The 26,987-nt window shown below is 40.9% G+C and overlaps 1 protein-coding gene across 3 annotated transcripts in view; it reads right to left on the bottom strand.

Annotated features, from left to right (window-relative positions):
• The window catches only part of LOC137356774 (hippocalcin-like protein 1), a 62,479-nt gene extending 37,511 nt beyond the window's left edge, over positions 1-24,968 (bottom strand). The window contains exon 1 of one of the 3 annotated variants that reach the window (XM_068022543.1): positions 24,829-24,968. The gene's annotated coding sequence lies outside the window, so the exon portion shown is untranslated. Of the gene's footprint in view, positions 1-23,674; positions 24,044-24,828 lie in introns of those variants that run through there. The other 2 variants (XM_068022551.1, XM_068022537.1) reach the window with 2 other exon arrangements.
• Positions 24,969-26,987: the final 2,019 nt, after the last annotated feature.

Raw genomic sequence — 26,987 nt, 5'->3', positions numbered from 1 at the left:
TAAGTTGTAAATGTTTTGGCAACACTAAAGTAACTACATTTTATTTTTTATTTAGAGATACAGCATTGAAACAGGCCCTTCGGCCCACTGAGTCTGTGCCGACCAACAACCACCCATTTATACTAACCCTGCAGTAATCCCATATTCCCTACCACCTACCTACACTAGGGGCAATTTACAATGGTCAATTTACCCATCAACCTGCAAGTCTTTGGCTGTGGAGGGAAACCGAAGCACCCGGCGGAAACCCACACGGTCACAGGGAGAACTCGCAAACTCCGCACAGGCAGTACCCAGAACTGAACCCGGGTCCCTGGAGCTGTGAGGCTGCGGTGCTAACCACTGCGCCACTGTATCTTTCTGCATTGCACATCAACTGTCCATTTTAATATTTTGATATGGATATACTTAGTTAAGATTAATTTAGTTGCTAATCAATATTATGTGCCCTGTATACACATTAAATCATGTCTTATCACAAGTCAAGTGGCAATATTAGAATTCAGCTAGCTGTTTCAGGTACACATTTCTCACATTTATATGCAAAATATTTCAAGTCAGGAACCCAAGAGGCAGGCAAAATAGTTCCAGAACTAACCTGCTTTTTCCTTCTCAAACTCGTCTGCTCTCCCCTGCTCCCCACCCACTTCCAAAGAAAGTGAAACAGTACACTAAATTTTAGCCCAATTTTCCTTCTGCATGCTGGTCCCATATTTTGGCCTTCTACTCTTCAAGGAGTCACTCATAACTCAAGGCCAAACTTTAGAAATTATGATTATGTTAAGTCCCCAAGGACAGTCAGTATATGGGCAAAGAAAATTCAATACTTCATTGGAAGTGAACGTTCTCTAAAAATGGGTTTCTTGGAAGTTTCTTGGTCAATGCAAAATGTTGTCTACACAGACAGGGAGACAGTTGCATTCTAATTATGAGCGATTCCTGTGAGAAACATTCTCCCACCGCCCCCCCCCCACCAACTGAATGATCTAACCCATCTAAATATTCTGCCACATTTACTTTAACTTCCTAAGATAGTTATGAATTTATTTTGACCAACACTGATGTGAAGTAGCAAAACTCAAATGCGAACACTGACTAATGCATTCTACACATACTATGTGAATGCTTGCTGGCTATTTTACAATGGGTGGGGTCACATCACAGTCAAGTTTAATTATATCCTTAAATAAAAAACACAGCAAATGCTGGGAATACTCAGGTCAGGCAACATCTGTGGAGAGAGAAACAGGAGTTAGTGATTCAGCTCGATGACCTTTCGACATATGTTTTAACCTGCTGAGTATTTTCAACATTTTCTGTTTTTATTTCAGATTTCCAGCATCTGCAGTATTTTGCTTTTTAAAAAAAAATTATACCCTTTTTGGATCTCCACATCTATGCATTCTTCACCAGGAGTTATTGGAGAGCAACCAGGAGCAAGAATAGCAGATAGTATTTGATTCCCTAGCCCAAGCAACAATTGTAATGTTTTTAGTGGTGCCCAAGCAGTCTGGAATCAAATCCAGGTACGTTGATTGACAGGGGCAGCAGAGATGGAGAGGGTTGAAAAAAAAGTTTATCTATAATTTAGATTGAGGTTGTGTTAAAATTGTACTCGTCTTCTAATCAAATGAAGTTATTCACAAATCATAATGAATAATTGATTCGTTTATCGCGAGGGGAATTGAATACAAAAGTAGGGAGGTTATGCTTCAGCTATACAGGGCATTGGTGAGACCACATCTGCAGTACTGTGTACAGTACTGGCCTCCTTATTTAAGGAAGGATGTAAATGTGCTGGAGGCAGTACAGAGAAAGTTTATAGACTAATACCTGGAATGGGCGGGCTGTCTTGCAGGGACAAATGGGACAGGCTAGGCTTGTATCCACTGAAATTTAGAAGAGTAAGTGGCGACTTGATTGAAACATACATATTCCAGGAATCACTGTTTAAAAATAAGGGGTCGCCCATTTAAGACAGAGATGAGGAGAAATTTTTTCTCTGAGGGTTGTGAGTCTTTGGAATTCTCTTCTTCAAAAGGCAGTGGAAGCAGAGTCTTTAAATATTTTTAAGACAGAGGTAGATAGATTCTTGATAAGCAAGGGGATAGAAGGTTATCAGGGGTAGATGGAAATGTGGAGTAATCAGTTCCGTCATGAGCTTATTGAATGGCGGAGCAGGCTTGAGGGGCCTACTCCTGCTCCTAATTCGAACGTTCATATAAAAAGTACCATAGTCATGGCTATAAGAATGAACGCACATCCGTGGTGCGCATATCACTCAAGATATTCTGTTGTTTCTCATCCATCCCCACCGTCAGGCCAAGAATTCAGCCAGCTCTCATGCTACAAGCTCAATTATTCCCCACCACAAAGTCCACCCCAAACAAGTGGCAAAGTAAATCCATCGCTGAAAAGCAAGCTCATCTTTCCCACCTCTTCCAGATGTTAAACTCCAAAAAGCTTGTTTTGGAATGAAAATGCTGGAGCCTATCTTTACTCAGTTTCATATTTAGTGTATAGAGTAAAAGAATTACAAACATGCAGCTCCTCACTCAAACTCTCCACCGGTCTAGTAAGTGCTTATAAGTGCTCAATTTAAGACCCCAATTAACACCTGCATATTATCAAACAATTGATACACAATTAACAGATTAACACCAGATACAATAATCCCTGTTCATCAATTCTGTGATCTTGAACATGTCAGGCGGGGAGGTAACTTGCAATATGCTTGCAGTAGTTCCAAGTGTCCATGAAGTAAAACAAATTTGAAACTCCTGAATTTTAAGCACTACCCACTATTGGGGAACCTGTAACAAAGCTTCCTCTCCACTTGCAGCTGGCCAGAGAAGAAAATCCCACCCTACTAACCCCTTCAGAGACCTGGAAAGAAAGAAAGAAAAGAAAATAAGTCGGCAGCCGGAAAAAAAAAAAAGTCGCTGAGCTCAGTCAGGAGCAAAATCTACATTGATCCAAAGCACCTTCACTCCACTCCTCACTATAATGCAGAAACATTTGGAACAGGAAATGGCTAGGATGGTAGGTGCCAGAAGTAAAGGCGGTTGAAGGGGGCAAGAACAAAAATAGCACAAGGAAAACTGAAGCGAGCCCAGGGGAGACGGGTTTTGCACGCAACCAAGACAGACATTTTGCTAAGAATCCGAATTGTCTAGTAAGGTGGATGAAATGCAGGAATTCCAGGAAAGCTGGTCACTTCTTGGCCTGCAGCAGAAATGGAGATACAATCCTCAGCAGGCAAAAAAAGGGAGGAATGGGATCAGGAGTATTAGGCAAAGTAAAAAAGGACCTATATGCTTTCTGTTGAAGTAGACCTAGAGCACTATGTAAATCTAGGTGATCTCATAGTGTGTGGCACATTGACTGATGAGGCAGCACATAACGTAGTTGACAAATCCTCAAAGAAAAAAAGCAGGATTAAGTGCACGACCATTAAATGCACAAGGAAATAGTCCACATATGGTACAGCAAATCTACTGGTATAGCTAAGGATTTTTAAGTGTGGTGCAGTTTTGCAAGGCAGTGTGAGGCTGTTTATTATAATGGACGGCAAAGGAAGGCTCTTGTTAGATTGTAAGACAGTGGAGGAATTAAATTATGGACCATTGGTGAAATCAGTAAGGTTCAGGAAGTGTTTTACCTGAAATGATAAGCTATTATTTTTGTATTAAGTCAATAACTCCATGTTGATGAAACTGTCCCATTGTTGCAAATGAGGTGGATGCAAAGTAGTCCTTTAGTCATGGTACTCAAAGTGAAGGAGAATGTTTAAGTATGTTTAAAAATATACACCATGATATGCTGCAGTGTCAAGAGAACGTCATCCATTTCCAACTCTGGATGAAATAGTCGAGGGATTTTAGCGCAGTAAAGTGTTTTCAAATTCAACTAGATCTAAAATGGAGCTTCCAACAAATTGAATTCATATCAGAGTTAAGATTTATCACTACATTTGTAATGAACTGAAGACTATCCGAAATGTTTGAAATATTTAATATGCCTGAGCAAGCTTTAATTTATATAGCACCTTTAATGTAATACAATGTTCCAAGGTGCTTTGCAGAAGCATTAAACAAAATTTGAACCTGAGACACATACAATATTAGGGTCAGGCAACCAAAAGCTTGGTGCAGGGATAAGTTTTGAGAGACTTAAAAAGGAGGAAAGAGAGGGAGAGAGCTGCCCATTGAGGAAGTAGCAGACGTGATTATGTTCCTTCGCATTCCTGCCATGCAGAAATGCCTTTTTGTGATGAGGAAATTGAAGCAGGCAGAATTAACATTACTCCAGACAAGAGTCGACTGCCTGAACTCATATTTGGACCTTGGCTGACATAAAATGATATTCATTGGTGAGGAGAAGCTGCTGTTTGGAGTGCGGAACCACCAAAATCTATATTGGATGTCTGTTGTTTTCTGGCTTTGGTGTGGTGCAGCTACAAGTTTTTGCCTGATTTAGCAACGGTCTCAAAATGATCACAGCACATGACAAGAACGGACATTTTCTTTTCCCCCTGTTGGAGTTGAATGACGTTTTACTGGCCAAATACACACCTTTGACACAACTTGACAAAATGGAAGAACGCTAGAACATCCAGAAAGAGGATGGAGTGTAGAGTGCCAGTTATGCAATGGGAGCCTGATGTATGTAGAATAACGTTATTCGCACACTGAAAATATAGGCATTAGTTGTGGTGTGGGCATGCAAGCGCTTTAACATTTACATATTTGGCCTAAAGTTTGAATTGAAAATGGACCCATTTATATCAAAACATTAAAAGGCATCAGCTAAGATTTAAAAGAAAGCAAGACAGACTTGCATTTTATAGTGCTTTTCACAATCACAGGACATCCCAAAGTGCTTTACAGCCAATGAAGTGTGGTCACTATTGTAATGTCAGAAAGGCAGCAGCTAATTTGCACACAGCAAGCTCCCACAAATAGCAATGTGATTATGACAGATAATCTGTTTTGTGATGTTAACTGGGGGATAAATATTGGCCAGGACACCGGGAATAACTCCCCTGCTGTTCGAAAGCGTCACAGGATCTTTTAGGTGAATCTGAGGCAGCATATGGGGCCTTGGTTTCATATCTCATCTGAAAGACAGCACCTCTGACAGTGCAGAACACCCTCAGTACTGCGCTAGAGTGTCAGCCTTGATTTTATGCCCATGTTCTGGAGTGGATTTGAACCCACAACCTTCTGACTTGGACGAGAATGCTACCCATTGACCATAGCTAATGACGAAACAAACAAGACTTCAAGACGATTTATAGGCCTAGTATGCAAAACGTTGACAACGTGATGTCTAGGTTGAGCCCACAAACACACTATGGAAAGGGACATCACCTACCTGGAGATCATACAGGTAATTGGTAACCAGGGAAACTGCAGTAGCTTTTTGTGTCCCATGACAAGTAGAAAGGGAAAAATTGTTTGACTATGCATCCAATCTGGACATTGAGTCAAATGCTGAGTGACTATCCACAGTTTCTTTCTGAAAAGAACTATGTGCACTGGCTCAACCAGTCATGAGAGGGGACTGATTGATCAGCCCATGGACTTGTCAACAGCAAGTCTTGGTGGGAGTGCATGAAGGACACCAAGGGATGGTAAGACAGAACCAACTGAGGTCAAACATGTGGAGGCCAGGAATCAGTGGGAGACAGAACGGGTGTGCAAATGTTGCAAAAGTGTAGGACCTAAATTTCCAGTGGAACTGTTGGTATGAATCAGATGGCCAAGTGAATAGTAGTAAGATTTGGTAGCAGACCTTATGGTACCTCCACCAAGTGGTGAACATGTGCTGGTAGTCAGGGGCTACACTGTACATTTGAGGTTAAGATTTTGAAGCGAATTGCAGCAATGATCATAAGGACATTGAAGCAGAGCTTCAGGATGTATGGAATACCATGTCATTGTCAACCAATGATAGGAAAGGTGTAGTGGAAGATCCAATTTCTCTCTCCTTGTCCCGCCTCACTACTCTCTCTTAGATTGAAAGTTTTGGGAAAAAGATACAGCGGAAATATGAGGAAGCTCTTTTTTTTTTTAAAAGCAGCAGATGGCAATGACCTGGAACTCACTGCCTACAAGGGTGATTGAAGCAAAGATGATCAATGACTTCAAGAGCAGGTTGGATGGCCACCCAAGAGAAATAGACTTGCAGGGCTACGGGGATTGAGACCAGGAGTGGGTCTGAATACATAGCTCTGGGGAGAGCCAGCATGGATGTGATGGGCTGAATGGCCTTCTTCTGTGTTGTTAAATGACTATGGAATATCAATCTGAAACTCTGGACCGGCCATAGACTAATGAAGTGGAATGGCAGAATAGGATGCTAATGAAAGCATCACAAGTGACACAGGTTAAAAAAAAACATTTCCTGCTTCCAGTCTTCATCATTCATATGGCACGGCAGAAATATAAGAGGAACATAAATGAATGTCTTTGTGGTGCTGAGGAAATTTGAGAAGGAAAGATTGACATTAATCCAGACAAATGTGAGTTCTGACTGCTTGAATGCCAAATGCAACCCCGGGAGGTAGGCAGTCAGGCAGGAAACTAATCAGGAAGGAAATCATTCCAGACAGAGAATAGTTTGTGATGTCGATTGGCAAGGACAGAGACCTGACAAGAGATGCAGTCGTGGGCATCAGCTCGAACCTTTACAACATCTTTCCACCACACGCACCATTAACATTAATGCTATGTCACAAATGCATATTAGAATATACCCATGATCAGTACCAAAAATGAACCGGAATGAAAACTCCTTCATGCAGTGTTGCCAATCTTTGTTAAAGGTATTTCATGGTAATTTGTGAAATACTTTTTATTCATAAGGTTCCAGTGTTGGAATTGTGCCTCAATTCAAGTATCACAATAGTTCTATTTTTTATTACACTAATATTAATTTTCCACATCCAACACCAGATGCCCATGTGATAATTCAGCCTGGTGTTTGCAGCATGGACTCCAATTTTCATACAGCAGGCATGGTGTCCCCCATACACAGCAGGCTGTACAAGGCAGCTCTGGATCTCCCCACCTTGAATGCAGGCAGCAGCAGCCCTGGCCCCAGAGCACATGGCTGACAACAGGCCCAAAACTCATCAGCACAGCATCTCATCACACCCTACCTTTCCTATCTGAACTTACTGAGAGAGGGTGTAGGTGAGCAGCTGGTTGAAGGACTCCAGCACCAGGGCAAATTGAAGTGCCTTGAGGGAGTAGGGGGAAATTCAATTCCTCGTTTGTTTGCAAGGTGTGGGCAGAGGAAGAGAAGTTGCCGGGCTGGAACATTATGGTGGTCATGTCCTGCTTATTCAATGCCATACTGCTGCTAATTAAACATTTGGAGTCAAAGGGTTAAATATTTAAATCTGTCAAAGTTTACAAAATTAACAATTTCTAAAGTTTACATTAATTTCACTCAGGTTTCCAACATTTATTACTCTGCATTAAAGGTATACTCTTGTAAACAGTTGATCAAATTTATATAAAAAAATTAACACTGCAATAAAACACTAAGAAAACAAAGCGTTCCTCTCATCCACTTCGCTGGCCACAAAAAGCTGCCATCAGCCACAGCAACAAGAAATAAGCAGTCACCAATTATTCATTGTTCCACTGTCGCCACCGGCCCATCCCCTCTTCCCTCAGTCTGAGCATGCATGCAATGAATGAGTTGCACACAACAATGCATCTAACAGGCATCCACATGCTGTGTGTTTGCATGCAAGATGTGCAGCCTGATGTCACAGACCACCTAGATGTTGAGGGAGTGGTTGCAGTTTCTGAACATGTAGCTTTGCAGGTGCTGAGGAATTTTTAATGTCACATGCGTTCTTGTCGATTGCAACTAGTGCTCACACTCCAGGGAACAGAGAAAACATGTAGAAACGTTATGCCCTCTGCCTTTACTCCACCACACATTGCAAATCTGATTATCTGCAATGCCTATGGAACTGACACAGGGCAGTTATCTACTTCCCTTTGCTTAGTCCTTCTGTGGATGCCTGGAAGGATACAGACCTGTAAAAGTTGAGGCTGGGCTCACCTTAATTTATACAGTAAATGCTCAACTTTATGGGGACTGGGACATTAAGTCATCATGGAGAAAGTTGCAGAGTCTTTGTAAAGCACATACTCTTGGAACGTCAGTCACTCTAACCAGGTATTTTACTGTAGGGTGCTGTCTTTAATAATGGTGTGTCACTCCGGGCTGCCAGTCTCCAATTTGCTTTCCAATATTCCTCCTCCATTATAAAGCTGGGGTAGAGCCAGGAAGAGAGCCTTCCCCCACCCTGCTAGAGTATAAAATGGCTATCTACAGTAACAAGGTAAGATAGGGCTGGAGACATAACTGGAGATTTAATCACATGACATTGACCATGACATCAGACCATGTGATGCCCGAACACAGGAAACAAGGCCAGGCAAGAGGAAAATCCAAAAGTGGGGGAGCAATTCGCAAAGGAGAAACTAGAAGGGAGGAACTCTGATTTCACCAATAACTAATGGCAACTCACTAAAATTACAAGGATAATGAACAGTAATAGTAACACTCAAATTATCTTCATAACCAATAGTAATGCAACACATTGATAATCATCAGCTACATGTAGACAATGTGTAATGCCCCAATATCCTACCTGTGTCCAGTAATATCCTGTTACCCACTGATATTCTTGAATTAAATAGCCACAATACCCCTACATGACACCACTTTCAATAGGCCTGATCTCTCTCACCATGTTCTCGTACTCCGTTCCTGAGGCTTCTTTAACAGGTGACAGTGACATCATGAGGTGGGGTGTGCAGGGGTACACTGCAGCAGGAAATTTAAAAATCAGCGATCTCCTGACCTGCTGGAGGCAGCACACTGGGGAGAAAACCCTAATTGGGGGAAACTTCTAGTCATTAGGGGAGGGTTGGGAGCCCAAGGATGAGAATGGATTCAATACTTTCTGAAGCAGCTGATTTACACCTGCTTCAGAGGACTATGTAAATAGAACAGGGTTCTTGTAAATCTGCTTGTAATTTGGAGAGCGTCCAAACAAGCACAATGGCAGGCTACTGGTATTTGTAATGGGGGCAGTGTCATTGTTATGGTCAAAGGTGCATTCGGAGGTAGAGGTATGGGGTGGGTGGGTGGGGGGGGGGGGGGAGGGGTGATGGAGAAAGAAAATAAGATTGTAAAGATTTGGACACATTGTACTTGTGAGCACAATTCACTTAGACCCAAAATTCCACTATCTTTTAGTCCATGCATTTGCTTCACCTTCCATTTTTGACATTCCTTGTTACTCATACAGCAAGTTCTTTTAAAATTCTGGGCCACTTTAGACAGCTTAAAAAATTTATGCAGCATCTTTAATACAATAAAATGTCCCACGGTGCTTCACAAGAGCACGTAAAGCAAAATTTGACACCAAGCCACATGAGAGGTGGGGGGGTGGACAGATTTAGGGAAGGAATTCCAGAGCTATAGGGCCTGGGCAGAAGGCGGCAGAGCCACCAATGGTGGAACAATTAGACATCAGGGATGCTCAAGAGTCCAGAATTAGAGCAGTGCAGATATAAAAGGGTTGTGGGGGTGTAGGAGAAAACAAACGTCCATTACATGCAGTTCAAAATCCCCGAGTTTAGTGGTTCTAAAAAAATATAAAATCACGTACCAATTATATGGTCCTAAATTAATCCCAGAACAATGCAGACAAACTTCGAGTATATCTATAGAAGATTACATTCTATCTCGTGAAAATTCTGCATTCATACTGAAATGAACAATGGCTGTGCAAGCAAGGACCCAACTTCAAAACACACATGCAGCAAAACATTTATAGAATAACTGCCATTACAGCTCATATACAGATCACTTTGTTGCTCAATATGAAAATTCAAAAATATAGACTTTGCAAGGATGTTATTTCTTGAATTGGTAATTATAACTTATGATTTTTTTAAAGCCTTAAATTCCTGGTGTACAATTTATTTTCATTAGAAACAAAAATAGTTGGAATAGTCAAAGCAACACTTTTTTTCAGCCAAAATACTTTTTCTAAGAGATAAGGCACATAGTAGAATGAGCTATTTTCAGACTGACGAAAGTCCTAAACTAAGGACAATGCAAGTCAGCACTTCCAAATGAAAAACACAAGAATGTCGACTAAGTAAATATGCATTCATGTGAACTATTCCCTCCACCGAATTATTTATATCTCCAATGTACACTAAACCTCCACTTCAGTCAATCCAAGTTGAAGTATTACACAATTCAAGCAGCATTCAAAATGGCTTGTTGTGCATAGTGCAAATAAAGCTAATAGCAGAACATTAGAAAAGGAAACCCATCTGTAAAACCACTGCTTAGAAACTGATAGTGATTAGTAAACTGAAATGTCAGCCAACTTTTTCCATTGTCCTCAGATGTAGTTTTTATTCTACTCCACCCTAACAGTTCTAAAATTTTGAAGTAGCTAATTGTGACTGCAGATGAATCTTACTGTGCATGCAACTTTCAATAGTAATGTTCTGCCAGAATCAAGCCCAAAAACAAGCAGTGAAAAACTGAATGCTTTTTTCCCCCCTCCACCTGTTTCCTGACTGCTTTTCACCCTGACCTGAAGACAATCATCCTGTGCTGATAGTCACACTTGTGCCAGTTGCCTTCCACTACCTCACTCAAGGAGCCACTATTGAATAATGAGCCACTATTGAACAATGAGCCTCAGCAGGGAGTCCTATTAATTGCACGGGTATAAATCAACAGTTTTTTTTAAAAGCCATTCACAGGATGTGGGCATCTCTGGCAAGGCCAGCATTTATCGCCCATCCCCAATTGGCCTGGAGGTGGTGGTGGAGAGCTGCTTTCTTGAACCACTGCAGTCTGGATGAAGGTATGAAGCAATGTTCCCTCTCAGCTATGCAGTAATTGGAAATGTACCACACGGGGGACTAACAGACTGTGCACAAGGAGCAGTCCCTTTAAGGCATGCACAACCGCACGGCAATCTTAAAGGGACCATGGAGTGCAACAAACAGGCTGCACAGAGTGAAGGGACATTAGAGGGAACATTGATGGGAGTCAAGAAAATCCTCTGATGCACTTGCAAGGCATGAATTTGTAACCACTTCATCATACAATATATGCTAGGTAACCGCTTTTAAAAAAGATAGGAAATAGATCAGCCAGTTGTTAAGGTCAATTGAATATTGGTAAGTTGTACCAAATATCAGCATATTGACTCATTCATTCTTGCATCCAAATCAAACTAAATAAATTCCCTGAACACAAGTTCCAAAGCCCAAGGACAGCAATCATTGCACGGAACATTAAAAAAAAAGTACACAAAAACAAATCACAGTGGAGAATTTATAGCAAGACAGAACACCAAAAACTTCCTTGTTCCTCCCTGCAAATCATATTGGTGTGGTTACATTTCAGCCCAGCTATAAATAGGAATTCCTCTCACTTTATAAATGATACTTTGAAAATAGCTCCTAGTGTATTTACATTACCTGTCAACACTTCTAGCTCCATACCTGCCACAAAATCCAATATTGACATTGCAGTGTAGATTTTAAATCCTAACATGGAGAACATGCAGACTGCATCAGGTGGGATTTTTAAAAAAGGGTGCAAATTCCACATCACAATTTATAGTAATTCTTTTGCTACATTTCCTACAAAGAGAAATTCTTGTGGCTTTTGTGGGTACAAAAGTAACCTATATTTCAAATTTTAGCTTTACAACATTCAGCTTTACATCTTGAAAAGCAGCTTTTGTTTTTAAATGTTACTCCAAACATTACATTTTATGCAGCAGTTTCAAGTATCTGATGCCAGGAAATGGTTTCCTCATCAGTTACAGTAATGTGCATGCAGCCTCAGATTATCAATCCTGGCTGAACATATTCTGGGGGGGTGGGGGGGGGGGTTCCATTACATGACCTCACACCTTCAACTGCCTCACCCCAATCCCCAAATAATGAATAATATTAAAGGAAAATCATATTATGCTCCTGAGATTTCTCTCCCAGCAATGCAGAGAAAATTAATCTTTGAATTCATGGAGACTCCACAACAATCCCGGAGAGTTGACAACTCTAATGTAGTCATTGCAATGCAAAATAATGAACTCTAGGAATGCACATTTTTCTTGTATGTGTTCAAGAAACACTGACTTTTTAAAATCTGTGCAAGATAAGAAAGCAATCTAATTTTGCCATTTTTATTAGCCTCATTTAAAAAAAAAGGTGCAAAATACTTACATTTCTAGATTACTCTTTTTTGGTGAATTTCTTCATCAAGACAAGGAATGTGAGTGCTGGGTATGGGTGGTTCCCACTGTTCAACTCCCCACCTGACCACAGCAAGTGTTTTGTTATTGGGGTTTAACCCCTTGGTGTTTTACTTTCCAAATAGACAGCAACAGGTTTTCTTGTAGGTTTTAAAAAACAGAAAATCAATTGTTTATTGATCAATATGCCTTATCCTGAACACACACACAACAGATAGAGGGGTAAAAGGGAAAGTGACTTAGTTTGGGGGGTGGGTGGTAAGGTTATGACAAACCTGTTGAATTCTCTTGGAAGTCAAGTTATCGATGGGTGCAGGCCTGAGGATTGTAGATTTCTCTATTGGTTGAAAGTTCAGTTGAAGATGGTGGGACACTTCTAGTTCATTGCTGTCTAGTGTAGACGTAGGATTCTACAGCAGGGCACATGCCTTCTGGCTTGCTGGAAAACAAGCTGCTGAATGTTGCTTCTCTCTCTCTCTTTAGGCTGTCTTATTTTTTTTTAAAAAACAGAGCATCTCGTGACAACGTAGAGCGTGCGCAGAGCATTCGCCAATGTCGCCAGTGCTTCCAAACATTTGCCAGCTTCCCAGCATGAATGCCCACATGCGGGTGCTGATGTTACCGCGCAATGACAGAGCATTGCCTTACCCCTCAAGGGCTGCAATCGCTGCTTCCATTCCCACCTCCCATACCTGCCTCAATTGCCGCTTTCATATACTCGCCGCTTCATCCCAGCCTTGCCGCCTCCCCCCCGCCACCCGGAGAAGCAGCAAGCAGACATGAGGGAGCGGTGAAGAGAAGCAAGAATGGCGGGAAGGAGCAGGGTACTGTTGGGATGGGATGGAGGCAGTTATCGCAGTCATTGAGTGGGTTTGGGTTTAATTTGTTTTGTCAAATTGAGCAGCGCCATCTTTATTACTGGCAGCTGCCTGAGACGTTGCAGACATTGATGTTTCAGTTGATGAGTCTGCATTTGCACTTGTGCCAGTACTGCACCGCCTAGTGGTTGTGTTGTCAAATGCAACCATTTTAAAAAAAAGTTAAAGCTGTATGACATTTCACCTCCTGATAGGAGACGTTCTCAACTCTTCCACATGGTGATCGCACAATGGCCCAGGACGTGGCTACTTCACATTTCCTTTGTTTCAGAAGAGATTCAATTCTGAAATGTTTTAGGATGGGATGCAATTGACACCCCTTAACTTTGAACATTTGTCCCTTGCCTTTGTCAGACAGATTGCAATGAAATCCAGTACTGAGGGCAAAAGGTCAGTAAACCATAAACCCATTACATCACCCAGTTTCTCTCCCCCACGTTTCTATTTTTTCTTTATATCTAGAAATGCTGCTAGACTACGCGATTGTTAAACACAGTAATACAGAAATCATGAATATTGCAAATCTCAAGTAGAAAACAAAATGTTAATCTGAGCTTTTCGAACATGTATGCTGAGAATTAATGTTTCTGTACATCACCACAATTGATAACCTCTGAAATCCCTCTTACAGGGCCGTCAAGTAAACTAGGCCTTCTGTCAGAAGGCAGCAGTGAAAAGGAAGGAACAGATAGGTCAAGAGTTCAAATATACTGCTTTTCAAAATACAGTGAAACCTGTGAACGCAAGACACCTAGGGGACTGGCATCAGCTGTCCTCTCATTGCAGGTGCCTGTAGTTTATGAAAGTCCATGGTTGGATCATAACACAAATATAGGCAGTTTATCTAATGTTAATCTATCCACTGCTCCACCAATGACTCGATAACCAGGTTTTCCTTTTTATCTAAACGATCATTGGAGGACCAAATTTACCAGGTTCATGAGCTATTTAACGCAGCTCCAGAGGAAAACATAGCCGCATGTTTTACAATCTCAGCTCTACTGTCTCTAATATTTGGCAAACAAACTTGAAGAATGGGTTTGCATGACAAACACTAAACAGGAAACCTGAAGGTTGCCAAATCTCAGTGTAATGGAGAGGAAGGAAGCAACAAGACTCCATTCTGGATCTCTGTTCAGGTGGGTGCCTTTGCTGTTAAACTACACTGCAGGTCGAAATCCAATGCTACCTTCCTCCAAAAGTCGGAGGGACAGCTGCAACCACCCTACTTCTGACATTGGTCTCAGATGGCCGCGAGTAGTTTACACTCCTATCCAACATCTGCTGTTGCTTATAAAAGCTTGTTCACTTGCTCAGAAAACTAGCAAAAGGCTTTTGGGAAAGAGTGCTTTGTCACGAGTAATTTCAAATATAAAACCAGCACACCGATCGCTCAACAGACTTCATTTGGGGCAATATGCTCAGTTTTGAATTTATCGCCTTAAGATATACTTTGTCTTAAGGTAGGAAATTCATTGAGTAAACAGGCTTGGTACTTTGAAGGCTCTCCATAGTCCATAATTTGCGAATCTCTGTTGTGTGAGCACCTCTTGCATCTTTTATGTCAAATATTTGGGATTGTCATGAAGTATCCACAGGACCAGGTTTCACTTTAGTAGCTAACAAATTTTAACAGCTTAGCATATTAAAAAGCTGGAAGTGTGAATTGGTGTAGATGACTGAAATAAATTTACTGTCGATGTAACTTGCATACATACAAGGCCTCAAATTCCAGTTAAACTTCCATTCCTGTCCCGCTCCCAATTAAAAACAAATCCACTTTAAGAGGATTATCAATTGATATCTAAACTGCACACCTTCACACAGCTTGCTGCTCACAAATACATTTTATTTATTCTCTTATTTGCAGTAGCTCGACCTCAGCTGTTGCTCTGTTAATCCAATGCTGTAATTTTTTTTAAAAATGTCACCTCATTCCCAATTCAGTCCTAGCTCCCACTGCAGATTTAAAAATTAATCTCCCTGTACCTATCCCACTGGACTGTGTCCATTGTTAAAAACAGCAGTAGGAGCCTGGACTGAAGTTTGGGTAGAAAGTTTCAATTTAAAATCGCATAGTACTGAATAAGTGGAGCAGAGCAACAGATGAGAAAGTACTTGTACAATGCTACTGGGACTGCCTGTGGAGAATTTGCTCCACTCTTAAGGGAAATCTGTGGAAAGGATGTGATCCAAATTAAATACATCACACACAAAGACAGACACTTTACAAGCCATTGCTACATCATAGGTACACCTCCACTTTATGAAGCCTCTATAATGTACGAAACCATTAATGTACTAAATCTGTGTACACTTTGGTGCACAATTTGGGAAAGTCACAGCCAACTAAGAACTAATACACCTGAAGTTAAATGGGAATGAACTGATCACAAACAAGTTTAACTTGAACAATGTAATTGACTACGCAAAACAGCTCTATAGTATTGAATTAGCAGGAAATTTTAAATTTCAATGAACTATGTCCAATCATAAATGAATAACCACCTTCCTCCTGCAAAATATATTTGTGTTACAAACCAATTCTCAGCCTACAGGATGGAAAGGTGGCCTCCTTTCAGCACCTCTTCAGCCAGTTTCCAGAAAGTATCCAAGAGCTACTGCTGTAACTGGTCCTGCTCTTGGCTCATCGCCCTCTGTCAATGGCATGGCCAAGACCGGGATCTCACTTGTTGGGAATTCAAGGACACAAGCCTATATTCCATCACTGGTGCAAAGCACATTGATACTTCACATTATAAAGCATGTATTGAAGCAACACAAAAATAGTTTCATCAACTATTTTCTCATCTCAAATGAAGACTGACAGTTGCACAACGTCATACAGGAACAGTAGAGATTTATTTGCAATGGCTAAATTGCCATGTCCATATAAAGCAGAAAAAGCTGGGTAGATTTTCTGCTTATTGCCCAGGCATAAACAGAAACCTGAAATGAAAATTGGGTAGTTTCTATATCAGTTAGCTACTAGCTTTATGCCAGGGTGGCAAGTGTTTAACAATTTTGGCTAAGTATTGGTTACAAAACAGACTAAAAATAAAAAAATTTTTAGAAAGGAGTTCCATCTCCAACAGAAACCAATTTCTAAACCAAAGAATGAAGTAGTGATATTTCCTTTTTGTTTCCCATTTTATTACTGGGAACATTCCTCACCTACCAAAGTTCTAAAGAAACTGGACTTGCCACAGAAATGCACAATTTTAAATCGCAGTCTGTTCATATAGTTTTAATCTGTTTTTGCACAAATTGCCAATAAAATGTGCATTTATAGCTTGCCACTTATCCTATATGATTTTCTCTTTAAAAAGTGTCCGTTGATAAAATTGTAATGTTACTCCTGAGTTAAAAAATAACTTACATACCTTGAAGGTAGTATGCCTCATGGATTTTTTCCCTCCTTCAGGATTTGAATTTGAAAATTCTGCTTCAAAGCTCAATCCCATGGGCTATCATAATTCCAGCACGTGACCAAAAACCTCAGGTGATTCCCAGAGTGAATCAAAAATCTAGTTCTTGTATCTAGCCCATTAGGTTGTGCAATTTATTTTTGAAAAAATTTAGGTGTGGCACCTACAGAGAAGGCAAAATATATTTTGAGCAGAAACAACTGTAGTCTACCATCATTTTGAAAAACATACACATCACTTTCAACAGATGTGGGGGTGTTACATTGTCTGGAAGCTTTTATTTTCTTTTTCAGCACTCAATGCTTAAAAGAATTTAATTTTATGAGAGGCGGAACAGCTCCAGATAGGAGTGATATTGGATGTAATTTCGTACATGGAAGTTTGTGATTTCCACTGGTCGGTCATTGAACCGCAGTCAGATGCCTCCTCCTATGGGAAAACAAATTAGGCCTGTTTTCGCTAGAATTTAGAAGGTTAAGGGGTGATCTGATCGAAGTCTTCAAGATATTAACAGGAAAAGACAGGCTAGATAAAGATAAACTATTTCCACTGGTTGGAGATTATAGGGGGCATCGTCTAAAAATTAGGGCTAGACTGTTCAGAAGAAATGTTAGGAAGCATTCCTTCTCACAAAGGGTGGTAGAGGTTTGGAACGCTCTCCCACAAACAGTTGAAGCTAGAACAGTCGTTTGCTTAACAAAAATCTCAGATTTTAAATCTGAGACATTAAGGGATATGAGCCAAAGGCAGGTATATGGAGTTAGACCGCGGATCAGCCATGATCTCATTGAATGGCAGGACAGGCTCGAGGAGCTCAATGGCCTACTCTTGTTCCTATCTTCCTATGTTGCTAAAACAGGGTTTAAAAAGTCACCATCTGGCTATGCTGGTCAGAACAGCTGGTTAACTCAGCAATGTTTGAGTGTTGCTCATGGGATACTTTGACAATAAATTGTCTCATGATGTGGGGAAACTGTATAAACAAAATTAGATTTGTTATATAATGGATCAATAGATGCAATAGGATTTCTTATCCTTACAATTTGGCCAACCTAATCGTATAATTGAGTGCATTACCAAGTTGGTTTCCCCCCATTCCACCCCCTCCCCTCAGGTAATAATGTTTAAATTTAGTACTCTTTAAAAAAAAAAAATTAAATCCTCAATTATCGAATGCTGCAACTAATTGCTCCAACAATCCAAATGGCATTTAATATCAGTTGTTTACATAAAACATTAAATGTTTGCAAACTCAAAAATGAGCCCAGTTCTAAAGAACGAGAAGCTAGTGGACTTTGTACAGTTTATTAGATTTAAGTTTTATAATGGAAGTTAACTGGGTACAGATTTTAGGAGCAACTCATCTCAAAACCATAGAATCATAGAACTAAAGTGCATGAAGAATTGGGTCTTATATAGTAGAACAGCAGCAGCATTGAGGTCAAAACCTGCTTATTAGCCCAAATCTAATTTTTCTGGTTTAAACCTCCATTAGAAGGAGGTTCAGAACTATTTTTGGATCTGGATATAAATTCTTCTTGTATTTTCTCGCTGTGAGATGAATTACCACTAAAAATCCTGCACCCAAATATTTAACTGCAACTGCAAAACCTAAATCCGTGTATACTTTGGTGCATAATTTGGGCAATCCTATTATTTAGAACTCGGCAAAAATTAAACAGCTAGCCAACATTCCATTTTTATAAATAACTGAGAATAAACAAATGACATTTGGATTGCTGAAGCCACCAATTTTCAGCATTTGGGAATTGAGGATTTTTTAAAAAATGGGCCATTAATTAAATTATAAATTAATACCTTGAAAAAGCTCTCCAACTTTGTAGTAACCTCAAATAAGTGATTAGATTGGCCGAATTAAATTCCACAAGGCTAGTAAATCCTATTACATCTGGTGATCCATTATATAACTGAAATCTAATTTTACAGTTTATTTACCACACCACCATTCATAATAAAAGTTATTTACAGAAAGATTTGAATCATGACTTTGCCAAACTTCTCATGAATACTGCATGGCAAAATGAGCACCAGGTTTGCTACACACTAAATATTAGGACCAAGGTGGTCAAATAGCTGGCATTCCATATAAAAGGGTTCTTACAGGTTATGCAAGAACCACTGGCAACACCTATGCAGTCATATTCAGCTGGCCTCAGACACCGGAAACATCAGAGATGATCAAGAAGATCGCCCCCCCCCTCAAATCTAAATCAGGGGACATAATCACTGACCAACACCAACAAATGGACCGCTGGGTTGAGCACTACCTAGAACTGTACTCTAGGGAGAATGCTGTCACTGAGACTGCCCTCAATCAGCCCAGCCTCTACCAGTCATGGATGAGCTGGACATACAGCCAACCAAATCGGAACTCAGTGATGCCATTGATTCTCTAGCCAGCGGAAAAGCCCCTGGGAAGGACAGCATTACCCCTGAAATAATCAAGAGTGCCAAGCCTGCTATACTCTCAGCACTACATGAACTGCTATGCCTGTGCTGGGACGAGGGAGCAGTACCCCAGGACATGTGCGATGCCAACATCATCACCCTCTATAAAAACAAAGGTGGCCGCGGTGACTGCAACAACTACCGTGGAATCTCCCTGCTCAGCATAGTGGGGAAAGTCTTTGCTTGAGTCGCTCTGAACAGGCTCCAGAAGCTGGCCGAGCGCGTCTACCCTGAGGCACAGTGTGGCTTTCGAGCAGAGAGATCGACCGTTGACATGCTGTTCTCCCTTCGTCAGATACAGGAGAAATGCCGCGAACAACAGATGCCCCTCTACATTGCTTTCATTGATCTCACCAAAGCCTTTGAGCTCGTCAGCAGACGTGGTCTCTTCAGACTACTAGAAAAGATTGGATGCCCACCAAAGCTACTAAGTATCATCACCTCATTCCATGACAATATGAAAGGCACAATTCAACATGGCGGCTCCTCATCAGACCCCTTTCCTATCCTGAGTGGCGTGAAACAGGGCTGTGCTCTCGCACCCACACTTTTTGGGATTTTCTTCTCCCTACTGCTTTCACATGCGTTCAAGTCCTCTGAAGAAGGAATTTTCCTCCACACAAGATCAGGGGGCAGGCAGGTTGTTCAACCTTGCCCATCTAAGAGCGAAGTCCAAAGTACGGAAAGTCCTCATCAGGGAACTCCTCTTTGCTGACGATGCTGCTTTAACATCTCACACACTGAAGAGTGCCTGCAGAGTCTCATCGACAGGTTTGCGGCTGTTTGCAATGAATTTGGCCTAACCATCAGCCTCAAGAAAACGAACATCATGGGGCAGGATGTCAGAAATGCTCCATCCATCAATATTGGCGACGACGCTCTGGAAGTGGTTCAAGAGTTCACCTACCTAGGCTCAACTATCACCAGTAACCTGTCTCTAGATGCAGAAATCAACAAGCGCATGGGAAAGGCTTCCACTGCTATGTCCAGACTGGCCAAGAGTGTGGGAAAATGGCGCACTGACACGGAACACAAAAGTCCGAGTGTATCAGGCCTGTGTCCTCAGTACCTAGCTCTATGGCAGCGAGGCCTGGACAACGTATGTCAGCCAAGAGCGACGTCTCAATTCATTCCATCTTTGCTGCCTCCGGAGAATACTTCACATCAGGTGGCAGGACCGTATCTCCAACACAGAAGTCCTCGAGGCGGCCAACATCCCCAGCTTGTACACACTACTGAGTCAGCGGCGCTTGAGATGGCTTGGCCATGTGAGCCGCCTGGAAGATGGCAGGATCCCCAAAGACACATTGTACAGCGAGCTCGCCACTGGTATCAGACCCACCGGCTGTCCATGTCTCCGCTTTAAAGACGTCTGCAAACGCGACATGAAATCCTGTGACAATGATCACAAGTCGTGGGAGTCAGTTGCCAGCGTTCGCCAGAGCTGGCAGGCAGCCATAAAGACGGGGCTAAAATGTGGCGAGTCGAAGAGACTTAGTAGTTGGCAGGAAAAAAGACAGAGGCGCAAGGGGAGAGCCAACTGTGCAACAGCCCCGACAAACAAATTTTTCTGCAGCACCTGTGGAAGGGCCTGTCACTCTAGAATTGGCCTTTATAGCCACTCCAGGCTCTGCTTCACAAACCACTGACCACCTCCAGGCACGTATCCATTGTCTCTCGAGACAAGGAGGCCAAAGAGAACTATGAAATATATCCAGTTTAAAGTAAATGCAAAACATTCACAGTGACTTAAGATAAATTGGCTTGGAAAAATGGGTGGACAAGGCCCTTGCTTGTATTAAGGCAGGCAAGCACCTTCTTTACACAAGTTCAGGTACTACTTGGTACTTAGCAAAAGCATCAAAATGTCAGTAAAACCACTTGGTTTACATGCAGTCTCTCAATGTACACATCCAGTAATACCTGGAAAATGTATTACAGCTAGAAAACTAAAACCTTTCCTTTCTAGAGGATTTTTTGATAAAGAAAAATAAACATTTGTTTTAACAGAACACCTGTAAACATGTAATTTCAATGCAGAGCCAATATCTCAAGAGAGGCTATACAATGCAAATTATTTCCAAGTGAGCTTCGCCAGTAACTGGAGAACAAAGTCAGGATAGGTGTGTTATCTCTGTCAAGTCATTCCTTCTATGACAGCAATTAAAATAGAAGTTTTAATTACTTAGGCCTGTTTGAAGTATAATTTTGAAGAACTGTTTAAATTCTATCTTAATCTGTCTCTTCCCTTTCACCCTCTCCAATCATATAACTGCTCAGTCATACAATCTCCTTCAGTCAAGGGGGCTGGGTCATGATGTTGCTGGTTAAAAAAAGCAGTATATAACTAGAAATGGAGTGAGTGCCAAAAGCATGAACAAGTTTCGCTTCACATTGCAATATCATGTGTTCTACTCCTAAGCAGCCAAATGGAGAATAGACCACGCCCCTTTAAAATATGGAATGGAAAAAAAAACACTTTTTAGGGTGTAGTGAATTAGGAAATCACCCTTTCAATTTTGCAACTTGGATTTAAATTGGTTCAAGCTATTAAAATTAAAGGCCTCTTTGTAAAGGTTTAATAAATTGTTAGAATCTTCGAATTTGTTGTCCTATTTATTTAAGAGGCAGAGATGCAAGGACTAGATAAATTCACTAATCCAATTGAAGCTGCTGTCCTGAGGTTGGGGTTTAGGTATCTTTGTGCACAGTTGATAAAGCTTTAATTTGGCCTATTGTATAACTGACCTTGGAGTGCTTTAATGTGGACACTGGAAACCAAACATAAGGCATGAACTCCTATCAACATCCTCATCTTAATAGGCATAAAAATGTGACAATTATGCTTCCAGAACTCCAGGCCCTCCTGGGATTTGAACCTAGTTGGAAAACAGGTAGTTTACCGTCCATCTAATACTATACTACACCATAGACATTACACAAACTAAATCACTTGACAAATAAATGCAGTCTCCATTCATTTAATCTGACATCCAGCCGGACATACATGCACAGTGGGAATGGGTAGGATCACCTCATACATGTTGGATCCCATAACACCATGCCACCATAGAGAGCCAACAGCCCTTTAAGCAGATATAAAAATGGCCAAGGAAAGCTATTTACACGGCCCATCAAGACTACCAACCTGCAAATCCTTCCATTACTTTACAACTATTTCACCAAGGAGTGTATGTTCAGTAAACTAGTACTGTAAAGGATGTGCACAAGTAGGCATTCATTACCAGCGAGAACAGCTCCCTACCACAATCAGGTCTTGAGTACTTAAAATAGCAGAGCCAAATAACCTGTTTGAGCTGAAGTAATATCACTTTCAAACTGTACATTGATGAAATAACATTGGAAATGGACACTTTGTAAACATTATTTGAATCCGGAGTTCATGTCACAGTGTACGTCCTTGACTAGTTTAACAATTTAAGCAAAAACCACCAGCAAGTTCTCTCAACCCCAACTGGATCGAATGCCTGGTTTCGACCCCAAGTAACATAATGAAGGAAAGAAGCACAGGCCTTGTACGAGTGCTTCACATAGCGTACTTCTGTCACAGGCCTGCTACACTCTTGCGAGCTTTGTAGGGATTACTCAACTCATCCACGGATTACTGCATGTCATCTTGTGAAACCAACTGGTATAAGAGTATTTTTAAACATGTTAGCGATATTTTAATAATTTTAAAGTACAGCAGCTGCATACTTCTCCAAAATTGATTTTCCTTTAGGATTAATGGGTTTTATCTGTATTTGCTAAGTATAATGACCTTAAACTACTAAATTCGGGATATTGTTTTTCTAAACATCAGGGAGAAATGTTAAGCTTATTGTACACGATCCTTAAAAAAATTGTTTGCAACTTAATGGATCGTTCCGAAGTAGATTTTTCGCTTACACCAATAAAGCTGGAGAAATGTACATTCAGAAGTTCCCATTCCAAAAATGCAGGACGGCGCAAGTAAGCGTGTCAACTGTGAACACGACACGGATAATACCGCTGTCAGCGAGCGACAGAAGAATTGTATTTAAAAAGAGGAATTTAAAAAAACACACGCTGGTCCAAGCAAAACTCCCATCTCCCAAACGATTACGAGTTACAAGTCACCTTTCTAGTAATCACATTCATGCCTGCGGATTCGGTTGTGTATAAAACTGAATTACGCCGAGGGGGACCTGAAATGTCAATCCACAGTCCCAATAACGGTGACTCCTTTAAACATTCGCTCCGTCCCTTGGAAAAAAATAAGTTTGTAAAAAAAAACCTTGCCGATGCTTTTTTTTTGAGTGTTGCGATTAATTTATAGTCTGAAATCACCGGAATTGAGGGGAGGGAGGGGAGGGGAGAAGGGAAATGAAAACTTGTTTAGAAATAGTTTAGAGAGTGACATCCCAGCCCATTCGACACATTCTCCTGGTAGCTTTTCTCGCCTGCAGCCCGTGAGTGCAGCCGCTGTGAACAAAAGCAAGTCAAAGAAGTTGCACTGTTGTTCCTCGCTGTGCAACCCTGCACCTCACACACACACACACACACACACACCAGAGACGCAAACTCACCGACTACCCCAGAGGGCTCTTCCGAGTAGCTTCTCTTCACTTTTACTTTGTACGTCCGGCGGTCAGAGTTTTTTAAAGTATCTTTAAAAAATAACTTTAACCAAAAAAAACCCCGTTAAAATATATAAAAAGCAAAATGACTTTAGTCAAACACAGTGTGACAGAAGAAACTAAAAGCTCGCAGTGAATGTGAGTGAGGAAACATCAGTGAATTCCAGGAAGACTTGTCCACTCCACCAGCTGTTTCCATTTCAGGCAAAAGATGAAGAGCCGCCGGCGCGCGGCTACCATGTAACCTTATCCAAGGGCCAGCCCACCCACAGAAAGGGGGGGGGGAGGGATAAAGAGGATCCTTCACATACCAATCCGTCTCCTCTTCAGCATAGTGCAATCCTCCCACACCAACTACTCTACTACAATTACTCATCACCTCTTGTGAAAACGAAGAAAAGGCATATATATTCTCATGCGTCAAAATGAAAGCACTTGAGTAATCCAACTCCTCCCCTCTTCACCTTTCACTTAGCACAATCCAGTCTGTCTGTGTTTCACAGTGACAGGAAGTAAAGCCAGGCCTGAACTGATCCTTAAATCTATACCAGTTTAAGGATTGATTCATAACAGCAATTGTCTAAATTGACGACTCACTGTCTTTCTTATCCGATAATCCATTTAACCGGGTCAGGTGGGAAGGAAGGTTAAATATTTGTTTCAACACACAATCCCGCTTTTTTTAATAGCAATCTTTCTCGCTGCCACTCTGCTTTTATTGTTACAGGAGCGACTCCTTAACGGTATTATACCAGAAGTTTTCACTTATCCTATTTTTGGACAAGGTAATTGGATTGTATATGCTTAGAGTACAACCTACAGAGGACGTACTTGTGCAATTTGTCAATGGAATATACATTGATGCGTTTCGACTGTGTGGACATAAAGCAAGTAATTTCGAAGATCAAGTTGTTATTGATACAATTTTTTCGCTGTTTAATATCTAAAGTAAGATGACATTTCTCACAAGAGCTGCAGATCCCAAGATTTGGTAATATATCTCCAAACGTTGTTCGGCAGTGGAACAGTTTTACACGCCAGCAATCTCCTAATGCAAATATTTTCTGAGTACAATTCTTTCCTTTTCAACTACAGTCACTTACCCTTCCAAATTAGTTCGGACCGATCATACAAAAGTTACAAATTTCTTTTTAAAGATAACCATTTTACAGCAGTCCTATATACTGTGTAACCAACAATCTGCTTTAGAGTTAGTGCTGTCATTAATACTTCCATATTAACTGACTGAGAAAAATATTTTTAAGTCATGTGACTGAATTCCTCGGGAAGGATATACTTGCCTTGGAGGAGGTGCTACCAAAGTTTCCTAGATTGATTCATGGGACGAGAAGATTGTCCTAGGAACAGAGCTTGGGTCGAACAGGCCTGCATTCTCTGGAGTTTCAGCTATCTCATTGAAACATATATCATTCTAAGAAGGCATGACAGGGTGGATGCTGTGAGAGTATTGCCCTGACTGGAGAGTCTAGACCTAGGGTCATAGACTCAGGATATGAGATCTGCCATTTAGGACTAAGATGAAAAATGTCTTCACTTAGAGGGTTGTGTTTTTTTTTTGGAGCTCTCTATCCCAGACTGCTGTGGATGCACAGTTGTTGAGTATATTCAAGACTCAGATTGATAGATTTTTGAATAATAAAGGAATCAATGGATATGAGGATAGGGTAGGAAAGTGGAATTCAGGTAGAAGGTCAGCTACAATCTTATTGAATGGTGGAGCTGGCTTGAGGGGCCATGTGATCTACTCCTGCTTCTATTTCTTGCATAATATTTGGAGGATATATGTGATCACTTGTGGCGGTCAATGGCAGTAGGCCAAATACAAAGACTAATGCATTTCCAGCAAACTATTGCTATTATACCATTGGGCATAACCACTGGGATGGTGGAGGGTAAAGGGGAAGTTTCTCCTACTATGGGTTGTGACCCCATTTCCATTGCTCTGATATACCTCACCTCAGAACTTTACACCTCTGCATTATAGTTTCATTTTTGTGATACAAAAATAGAAGTATGATTCAGGTGTTCAGGCCATTGATCTAAAATGGTAAATATTGTTTCTCTCTCCATGGATGCTACCTGACCTGCTGAAAGTTTCCAGCATTTTCTGTTTTAATTTCAGATTTCCAGCATCTGCCGTATTTTAGTTTTGTTTTAAGAGTATAATTCAGGAGTCAGATTGGCAATCCACTCCTATTTGTATTTGGTCAGAGGAGCAAAACTGCCCTCACTGGGTGGTTTCACATATGTGCTACTGCATGCCAACCCCAGCCTTGGTTCGGGTCTACAACATGTGGAATCTTGAAGCTGGTAGTAAAATAAGCAAAGTCCATCGCTGGAGTGTTGTTTTTTAAAGAGCCCAATCCCTTTTAAAGCAAACTGTCACTTTCATCCACTCCACTATGTATCATCTTTTGATGATGAGTTTACTGTGCATTCATACATGCATGCTTTATTATAAATTCACCTCAGCAGAGGAATAACGTTGATCAGTCCTACAAATACCTATGAGTGTTGGACCAATACTTATAGTATGACTGTATACACTTATTTGTAGTCGATCAATGTCCAAGTTCATAACCCACATAAACACCAGTCATTTAATTAAAAAATGTAACCTTTTTGATATATGTCACCCTTAATATTGATTTAATAGAGGTGTTCAAAATTATAAAGGGGCTTTGATAGAGTAGATAGGGAGATACTGCTTCCACTGGCAGGAGATTGATAACCAAAGGACACAGATTTAAGATAATTGGCAATAAGATCAAGGGAGATGAGGAGAATTTTTTTTATGCAGTAAGTTGTTATGATCTGGAATACACTGCCTGAAAGGATGGTGGAAGTAGATTCAATAATAACATTCAAAAGGGAATTGGATATATATGAAAAGGAAAGATTTACAGGGAAAGACCAGGGAGTGGGACTAATTGGATAGCACTTTCAAAGGGCTCATGGCCTCCTCTGTGCTGTAAGATTCTATTATTCTATTCTGTTAATAACTAGAGGCAAGAGTTTAAATGTACTGGTATAACTGAGGCCTGATTTTGCAATGCTTTGTAGGTAGCATAGAGCCTTGCAGGTTGTGAAATCAGGCATCCAGCATCTCCTGTAGTGTTCCCTGTATGTTGAAGGGCCACGCAGCAACCTCAAAGTTCCTGCAGGCCATGCATAAGTTGACTCCTTTAAGTTCCCACATGTGTGCAGCTGCACAAAACAATTTAAAGTGCCCATGCACTTA

The sequence above is a fragment of the Heterodontus francisci genome, chromosome 3 (genome assembly GCF_036365525.1).
Source record: "Heterodontus francisci isolate sHetFra1 chromosome 3, sHetFra1.hap1, whole genome shotgun sequence".
NCBI lineage: Eukaryota > Metazoa > Chordata > Chondrichthyes > Heterodontiformes > Heterodontidae > Heterodontus > Heterodontus francisci.
This window is presented reverse-complemented; position numbering and strand designations above follow the sequence as displayed.